Consider the following 10,624-nt stretch of genomic DNA (forward strand, 5'->3'; position numbering starts at 1 on the left):
TGAAAACATAACATATAGGACCCACACTACATATATATCCTCTACATGTCCTGTAGCATTTCACCTTCCCACTCAGCCTATATCAGCTGCACATATGCCGTGAAAACTTTTCTAAAGCCTGTCAAGTATCAGTGGAATGCCAAAGCTCAGATCTGTTTTTTTCTTCTCATAAACACAAAGTGGCAGCTCTTGGCAGCTCTCCTGCTTGGCACTTTAATACTTTTCTTCAGCTTCGACTCATGAACAAACTGGTAGGTGATTTGAAGAGAAATAGTTTCCCACATTCCTTCCTGACATGACATGCACTCCGATTAGCCTCTTAAATTCCCCTCTGACATTTGCTAAGCTCTGCAGCATTTGTGATGGACTGGAGGGGAAGGGAGGGAGGAACATTTCATTCTCACGATGTCTTCATTCTGCATCTATATGCTGCTTTCGTCTGGCTCCACTCCACGTCTCCTGACTGATTGTCATTAGATGATAAGTGCAGTAGATGGTGCTTATTTAAAAAAATTCCCAACTCGAGTGTTGTAAATAGCCTCCGAATGGCATCTGGTGTCTTTACAGAGCTTCACCTCAGGGCCTGAAACCATCACCGAGACACTCTGCTGTGCCGTGCATGTCGGAGGGTGTGTGTGGTTCTGTGCGATAGTGTTTGATTTGCATAAGCCACTGAGATGTTGTGGAGTGTGTGCATGTGTGTGTGTTCACTGTGGTTGGCAGAGCATAGCTGCATGCTCGTCTGCAGTCAATGTGTCTCCTCACTGACAGGTCTATCTTAAATCATGCTGCTGAGAATCTCCTCCAAACACACTGACAGCAGCATTCAAACCACACAGAGAAAAACAACCCACTGTGCCCATCAACACTGCTGCCTGTTTACCTGCAGTTACACACGCAACACAACTTTTTTATTTTCCACCAATGCAGCTCCATCTCCCACTGTTTTTGGTTACGCTCTGTGTTCACAAGGCATCAGGAGAGTTTTGCAGAACGAAGCGGTGCCACAGCCCAGCACAGAGTACAGGTCCCCTGGAACCACAGCAGGTAAAGTGAACAACTAATATCATTACCAACAAGCAACACTGACAGGCGGCTGACTTCACCTAATCTCACCTCAAAACCCTGCTGACCAAAAATAATAATACATTTGTATTTGGTAAATGGTAAATGGTCTGTATTCATCGTCAAATTTAGATATAGGCCATTTGGGGTTCAATGTCTTGCCCAAGAAAAAAGAGGGATCCCATAGGCTGACTAACTTTAAAGGCAAACCATCAAATCTGTGTGGTCAATTGCATCAAAGCTGGTCTAAGCAGTTTTTTTTGCTCTGCGAGTGAAATTTATCAAGCATATTATTAGTTTTCATAAAGACAGAAACATATGGAAGTCCTAAGAGGCAAATTAGCTTTTTCTTTTCCATCTGTGAAATTGGGGATTTCTTTTTAATTATAATACATTTTATGTGTTCATTTTTGGTTCAGGAAAGTTTTAATTCCTCCATGCACTCCAAACACAACACATATAATTTGTGTTACCAACTTATGTAAAATGTCTGTAATGTCTTTCATTTAGCTATACATTTATGTTGATCTGTGAAAGCTTTAGGAAGTCAGCTAAGTATAATATAAAGAAGGTTGCATAAAAAAGCAGGTAGTTGTAGTGCTGTCAGCTTGTAGACTGAAGCATTCACAAGACAGCATCAGTTGCCTCTCTTTCTCTCCCTCTCTTTTGCTAATTGACCAAAACAAGAAGGTCTGAGGGCCGAAGGCTTCTGAGAGGAAAAGCAACAAGAACTCACCTGGCTACCTTTGTAGTGACTTCTGCTCTAAAACTCAGGGACTCTCGTCAGTTTCATTATAATGTGACTCTCTGTTGATGGCTCTCCATCAGTCTGCACGGATGACGCACCACCTCAGACACCAGATGAGGCAGAGCAGACCAGCCATGGGGGTCGGTACTTCAGCCATGCCCCCATCACTGCTGCAGTGTGTGCGTGTGTGACTCTGGGTTTAAACCATGTTGCTGATGGTTGCTGTGCTTTTCTGAACTTTGGAAGGTGTTGTTCCACTTGTCATAAGCAAAAGCTCAATAACATTTCATAGTCATCATATTGGTATTTGCTGAGTTTTGTTATTGTAGTTTGTTGAACAGTGCTCTGTTTACAGCGCTGAGTTTATTTATGGAAGCAGTTCAGATGAATCAGTTTAGCAGAGAGCCTGGAAATATCGTTTGTTTGTTGGTGCTTTGTAGTTGTCACTCTATTCACCGCTAATTTACACTGGGATTTGGAGGGATTACACAATGCCACAAGAAAGCACTTGTAAGACTAAAGCTGGATTTGTTGTTTTGTAGTTCAGTAATAGTAAATAGTAATGATAATGATGATTGCAATGATAGCAATCGACTGTGGCTCAGGTGTTGACGTGTCATTGACAGCACATAAATGTACTGTATGAATGTGATGGATGGCAGGTTGGCAGCGGGACAAACAGTCTGTGTAAGGGGTCACAGGGGTCATCCATCATGGACACTGCAAATGTGGAAAATGTCCTGCATGAAGGGGAGAGAGATCTCCAGGATCCGTTTCAGAGCACTTCATAGTGCATGGAAGACTTTACAAAGGACCTAATGCTAACTGCAGATGCAGGTGATGTTATTAGTTCTTTTCGACATGCTACCTTTGATATGGTGGATAACAGCATTGTTTTACACAACCCAGAGACTCTGCTCTACGCTTATTATGTTCCTACCTGCAGTAGAACCCCAGTGTCCTTGCCCCCTTCTGTTTTCTCTGATGCCTCTAGGCCAGGTTATTCAAAGTCACAGTGATTTTAGTTTTTATCATTTTCACCCAGACCACAACCAAGCAAATTTCACAACCTCTCTGAGATTAATTACTGGATGTCAAACAACTTCATCAAGTTTTATCACCTTAACCCTTGTGTTGTTCCTGGGTCGGATTGACCCAGAGTGTGTGTGTGTGTGTGTGTGTGTGTGTGTGTGTGTGTGTGTGTGTGTGTGCGTGCGTGAGTGTGTGCGTGTGATCATACGCAAGCCCTGGCCGGTCAGGGTTAGGGTTAGGGTGACCCAAGGATTGTCATTCTCGATTCTCCTGGGGGTCATTTACACCCCAGAGAGGCGCTGTGGTGCTCTGTGGGGTCATTTAGACCCACACCTGATTCCAATTACAATCTAGGGGGGTATATTAGACCCACATATAAGTCTCAGTGTGCCACTCTCTCCCGGACCATGGCACGATGTCACGTCAGGAGCGTTTCACTAGAGAACAGGTTCTCCAACAGCTATTCTCCCAGCAACCATCCTCTGAACCCGAAGAGGACGCGAAAGAGCCAGACCGAGAAGCGGACGGACAAGGAGATGGAGAAGCAGACCGAGAAGCAGACAGAAAAGCAGACCGAGAAGCAGACAGAAAAGCAGACCGAGAAGCGGACGGACAAGGAGATGGAGAAGCAGACCGAGAAGCAGACAGAGAAGCAGACAGAGAAGCAGACAGAAAAGCAGACCGAGAAGAAGACAGAGAGGACGGCGACGACGACGGGGACGAAGACGACGACGGTGACTACGAAGACGACGGCGACGAAGACTACGACCCAGTGGGTGATGCTTCTGCAGATTCGTCATCCTTGGAAGAAGAAGAAGAAGGAGGACAAGACCACGGCGACACCACCACCACCACCACCACCACCGGACTCCTGGAAAGAGAGACCTTCCCGTCAAGAAACGGGGAAATAGCATGGTCCTCGAGGGCGTACGGCCGAGAGGAGGGCCACTGCTCCTCCTCCTCCTCCTCTTCCTCCTCCTCTGCTGCGGCTCAAAGCGGGGTCCCTCGGGGCCCCACGATCCACGCGACGTCCCGCACCTCGACGTTCCACCTGTTCATCACACCGACGGTAGAGAACATCATCCTGGAGATGACGAATCGGGAGGGTCGTCGAAAAATACGGCGACGAATGGAAAGGGATGGACGAGACCGACCTGCGCGCCTACGTAGGGCTGCTGATCTTAGCGGGCGTGTACAGGTCCCGGGGCGAGGCCGCCGCCAGCCTGTGGGACGCAGAGAGCGGCCGGGTGATATTTCGTGCCACGATGCCCCTAAAACTCTTCCACACGTACTCCAGACTGCTGCGCTTCGACGACGCGAGACGAGACGCACGAGACGAGCCACGGACAAATTGGCGGCCGTGCGAGAGTATAAATATCACCAGTGCTTTATACAGCGAGATGTTTCCAATATTTTGTACCCTGTTAATGAAACTATTAGAAAAAAATGAGAAACTCCTTTCAGTTTAATGGAGGACAACTGCACGATCACTGAGTTTTCATTCATGTGGGTTCACACTGATGTATCAGAGGGCTGAGCAGTGGCAGAGAAGTAGGCACATCTTTCACGTCTTTCACCTTCTACCACACACAACTAATGCTTTTACCAATAACAATAGCTGTAAGATAAACAAAGTTATGCAGAACACAGTACATATAAGAAAGCAGCAAAACATGGACTTACTCAAGTAAAGTACAAGTATGGGAAGTTCATTGTTGACTTTGGTATCAGCATATGTAGTGAAACATTCTCAACCCAAAACTACTTACGAACATAAGCTGTGCCACATTGAAAGGCAAGGCAATTATGTTTATAAAGCACCTTTCATATATAGAGGAAGATTCAAGGTGCTGTACAGAGACATTAAAAAACAAAAAAGACAACATTTAAAGAAAACAATTTAAAATCTGAGAGCAAAGTTTGTTATGAAAAAAGAGAGAAAAGAAAGTATAGAATAAACTGCGTAAAATGACTAAAAGAGGTGGATATAGTCAAAAGGATGCATCTGTGTGAAATGTTTTAAATAAGTTTAAAGAGAAAATTAGTACATGTAGTTCTATCTATTTTATATGTATATATATATGTGTATTTTATATGTATATAAAATAGATAGAACTGCGTAAAATCATAAAATAAAAATAGGGGTATGACCTTGCAAAATAGCTTCATTAAAGCATTTATGAATAACAATATTTTCAATCTGGTTTGAACAATTGCAATCGATGGCGCATTACTAATGGGATGGAAGTTTTCTGGAAGCTGGTGAAAGGAGAACTCAGATATCCCCACATATCTCCCTCTCCTTGCATCACCCATTCCAACAGCACATCCATGAATGGCTAGAATTGCTGTCACTCTCTAAGTTACATGTAGGTGTTCACATCTTATTGGATAGTTCAGCCTAAAGTATGCATTCCTAAATCACATTGTCTTGCCACTGGTGAAATACGCAATAGTTGGAGTTTGGTGTCTCTCTGTCTGGAGCATCTGAGTTAGATATGAAAGTCCATGAGCGTAGACACTACAATGTACTGTTGGTTGGCCCTTTATAACCTGACCTTGGGCACTGCTTGGAGAGAAGGGAGTATGTGTGGAAGGAGCTCTATTCTCCTCATGGTGAACAGATGTTATGTGTGAGGATGGTCAAGAGTTATAGCCGCCTTGTTGTCTATTTAGGAATTCCTGTTTAAAGTCCATTGCAGTAGTCAATTTTGCTGTGAATATAGTTTTTCTAAGTCCCTGATTTTGGCTATGTTTTTGAGGTGATGAAATGCTGGTTTTGGGATCGCTTTATGTGACTGTTAACCATTAACATACCAAGGTTTTTAACCTGCTCTTTTGTGTGTAATCTTTACCTTGTAGGTGAGCAGCAATGAAAGAGTCTCTCATTTTTGCTGCCAAATGCAATTCTCTCAACCACTTACATTATGACCAGAGCAGCCAAAAACACACAGCACCAGGCCATGGTGATGTCCAAATGTAAACATTTTTTTACAAGTGAAGCCAGTTCTCAGGCTATTATGTAATGAGAATTGATTGTATTGACAGTCTGTAGTTTTATGCATGTAGGTCTCTCAAATCTGGTTGATTCAGATGCAGCATTTAGGAGACTTTAGGAGTTTCTCTCACTGTCACAGTCACTTAAAGCCTAGAGGATAACTGCAACGTTACAAGTCACCCATCTTGATTCAGGGTGTCAAGAATCTGACCTAAAGTTGAGCAAATGAACAAAAGTAAGCATAAATAAACATGTTTCAACCAATATGTTTAATAAAAATAAAATAGCAGACTTGGCCACCATTTTTGTATTCTGTTAAATGCATTGTTCTTTTACTAACACTGCATGGCAAAAATGTGTTACAACAACAACAGGCCTTAGTTCAGCAGAATTACATGTAAGGTGCAACAAATCAAAAATTTAAATGTCCCCATATGTGGACACAGGGTCTCATACATAGGATGTGGTAACTGCATTTACCTATATTTACTAAAATGTGCCCAAACTCAGAAAAACAAATAAATTCCACATATTTTATTGTATTGAAATCTTTATTGTATTAGAAACATCACTAACCAACTGTTGTGGAGTTTTGATGTGTCATGGTTTTGATGGTTCTGAAGACAAACGCTTCAGATTAGGTGACGCTATTTACATCTCTTCAACACAACTTGATGATGCATTGCACTTGAAAAGTGGACTTTGTGGTTAATGCCTGAAATTTTTTTATGTTTTTCTAAAGTATTGTATTGACATAACGGAAACCACACTATTTCTTTCTTGTATTCATTCAGTGGTTCACACAACATTGTGGTTTTTGCCATAAGAGTTTTTTTTTCTCCTTTTTATGCCTCCTGCATTTTATCTTCTTATAGTCAGATGATTACATAAACCAGCCACAAGACTCAAGAGGTTTTATTAACTCTTCACATCACAAAGGCTAAAGAAAACCCCAGGTTACCTGTTACAGCAGAGATGATACACCAGTTGTCTTGCTCTGTCCTTTGATAAGCCTTCCAATCATAACCTACTAACAATTGGTGAACACGTCTAGTGTGGCAGAAAAGGACATGACACACACGCACACACACACACACACTTGCACTGGGCCCTTCTAGTCAGTGCAGAGGATGGATCGAGCAGCTCATCGTCCCAGCAACAGTCACAGCTGTTCAGCTAACCCACTCTGATGATGATGGAACATTATTGTTTTGAGGGAGTCTGATTGTTGTGATCCTCCATTGTTAACAAGAGCTGCTGAGTGCTGAGCTGCAATTTATGAAAAGCTGCTTTGATCGCAGCATCAGGCTAACTTGGCTTTTATCTTATTATGCTAATACAGGAGGCTGTGGTTATCGCAGTAAAAGCTGATTTACACTCTCATTTAGCCTCACACAGGGGATTGTCTGGCTGTGGAGCTGAGAGACAGCAGGGTTTCCTGTCACACAGCGGCATAATGATGCAGGTAAACAGCACAACAAATTACACTGAAAACCAAACAATAATTATAAAAACTTAAACAAAGAAAGAAAGATGAAGGGATTGGATGGGAGGGTCACCAGTTGAACAATGCGCCATAGAAAACCTACACCTGTTCCTTCTACTACCGAGAGTGCTTCTCAGAAAGTCAGACTTTTCTTTTTAAGCTCATCAGCTGACTCAAGACTTCATGCAGAATTCATAGATTGTTTACCTCCTCCACTTTTATCTCAACCATAGAACATGTTGGCAGACATGGCCACCATTTCTTTTTTTTCTATTGAGTGACATTTTTGATTCAAATGTGCAGTACTAGGATACTCCTAAAGACCTGTAAACAAATGTGCAGCTCTTTCTCTGTCATACATCACTCAGACACTTCCAGCACAGTCGACCTGCTCTACCTGCTGAGCCACAGCCGCCCAATAGAGCATTATCTTGTTGGTGAAAGGATGAATGATTTGTTCTGGATTTATGTCAATCTCTAAAATTTGATTAGGAGACATTGTGTTGGGACAGACATATGTACATATATAAAAATATATTTTTTGTTGAAATTAAAGATTTGAAGGAAAATTTACTTTGATGGCTTTTGTGGATTCACAGTCAAGAGTTACATTTACATATTTGTATTGCATGAAGCTGGCCTTCGTACACGTGTTCATCCAGCTGGACTGACTATTAAGAAAGACTGTGACTGTGAGGAATCCTTGAGCTGGGACATGCTCACTCAGGACTGCTGAGAATTTACCTCCAGAATAAATATATGTATGTATTATATATTGAAATATATTGTGTTTGATTGTTCATGTGTGAGGCTCCAGAATGTTAAAATGAATTATCTCTCTTTATTTTAAGCTTTATCCCATCTGTAACATAACCCAGTTTTGGTCTAGGAGGAAGGGAAGCAAAAAACCTCTCGTGAATCTATTCATGGCCTCATATGTTTGCTTCTGCAACGGTTTATTTAGAGACATAAGTAAACATTACTTACTTAACACAGGAACAACATGTTTCACAGATTCATACTTTATGACACAGATTTTATCTTACTTTTAATGGGCCTTGCACCTAATTATATCACTCATTTTTAAAGCTGCCATTGTCCTCCCATCCCCAAGACCTATCTGTAATGTGCTCTTTGTTGAATGTGACAACCTTGCTTTGTTTGTCACCCATGGGTGGAACTGGGAAAGACCCTCTGTACACTGATTTCCATCTGATTGGCTCTAGAGTATATAAGAGAACCAGCCTGGCCAGTGTCATTCTTTCCTTTTTCTACGTGTCCGACTGCTTGAACACATGTTCATGGCCCACTCAACCAAGCACACATCACACTGCTGACTTACTGATTTCCACAGTTTTTGTTCAAAATAAACTGAATCAATGTTGTCCCGTGCGTCTCACTGAATAACCGAGGGCAAAGTGTTCCATTTATTTAGCCACTAGAGTGACTGACTACACAACAACAATGTGAATTTCATATCTACATTACATTTAAAGTAATGGATGTAATGCAAAAATTGCTCAAGAAATTATGCAAAGACATGTACATTGATGGATTATGTGCTTAAATGTAAATGTGTTCTGACTAAAGAATGCATAATTTATCCAAATCCCAGCCCACGTTGCCCAACTAGAAAGCCCCCCCAGGGATGCTCACATCAGCCAAAGCATTGGGGCCAACTGCATGAACAGCAACCATGTCTATTTCAATTGCTGCAGAAGCTGAGTACAGCGCCCCCATCAGGACTCTATAAGAATCCTCATGCTGTCATCAGCATTGCATCACATACATAGACTATTTTCATACAAAATATACAAGTTAACAAGCCCTCCCCACCTTCATAAACCATTACAATTCACACATAGACATTGGTATGGCTAATTTTGGCTCATATAACAACATTAAAAGTGGTACTCCATCATAGCTGCCCATAAGAAAAGAAAAAATGGGAGACAGAAAAGACAGCTGGTTTCTTGGTTGAATATTCTTGCAGCATGTAGAGACTGAAACAAACATTAAAAGTGCCTCAGCTGTCAACCATCCGTCCCATGTGTCTGAATTCAACCTTTCTCATTAAGAGGAACTGTCTCTGATCATTATTAACTTAATATAAACATTAATTTGATTCATTAACTGTTCTGTTACCTCGCTTTATCTCAAAGCAATTTACAACCTTGTTTTGAAAAGTGCAATAGAAAATAATATATACCTTTTATATATTTAATAAAATTTAATAACCTATTTAAAAATGTTGCACTTGAAATAATAAATTTCAGTTTTCACTGAAGAAGAAAAGAACTGGTATTGTGATAAACAATTTAGACTGCATCAAACTAATATTATAATAAAGTGAAGATATAAGATATATCTTATTGAACAAATAGAGTGACTTTCATATGAAGTCACTTTTTACACATTAACACCAGATGTCACCAATGTGGAAGATCACTTTTGACTTTTACGATGCATCATGATGGAGAAAAAGAAGCAATATCTTAAAGAACCCTTTTGCCTTCACTTAAAGTTATACAATGAGGGCAAGAGAAAAAGGAACAGTTCAGTTCAACACTTATATGGTAAATGGAAAACATCTTTTATTGCACTTTTCTAGTCAAATCACCCACTCAAAGCACTTCACACTAAATGTCTAATGGTATGACCATCAGCAGCAATTTAGGTTTGAGTATCTTGCTCAAGGACACTTCAGCATGTGGACCAGAGGAGCCAGGGATGGAACCATTTACCTCCCGAGATGTTGATGTTTATTGTTGGCAGGTGCATTCCAAATTGTCTTGTTTCTGTTGAATATAAATTGTAAAAGGCCTAGGACCCTTATCCATACAGAAGCTTTTTTTTCAGCCTCAGGTAAATCTTATGCCTGGAAAAAAACATAACTTTACCTCATCTGTTCCAAATATCAGACATAAGGTGTTGAGCTATTGGCACATTCTTCTGCAACATTTGTATGGGAAGCTTGTCCCAGACTCCATCACTGCAGTCTGTTAGATTTGAACACATTAGACTATCTCATAATAGCTTTCCTCCTCCAGGCTATAACAAACACAGCCGAGTCCTGTCCCCATATGGTTATTAGTGGCAGCGCTGAAAAGTGTGTGGAGTGGATTTTCTTCTCCCTTTCAGGTGGATTTGAAGTGCTTCAGCTATCTGAGGACACATTCCTCTACTGTTACTGAATCTGAACAGTCTCTGCTGTATGTTAACTGGTGTATGGCTTTATACAACGGGAGTTTCAGGTGTTGTGAAGCCTTCGAAATCTTACATCCATGTACAACTA

The sequence above is a fragment of the Hippoglossus stenolepis genome, chromosome 1 (assembly GCF_022539355.2).
Source record: "Hippoglossus stenolepis isolate QCI-W04-F060 chromosome 1, HSTE1.2, whole genome shotgun sequence".
Classification (NCBI taxonomy): Eukaryota; Metazoa; Chordata; class Actinopteri; order Pleuronectiformes; family Pleuronectidae; genus Hippoglossus; species Hippoglossus stenolepis.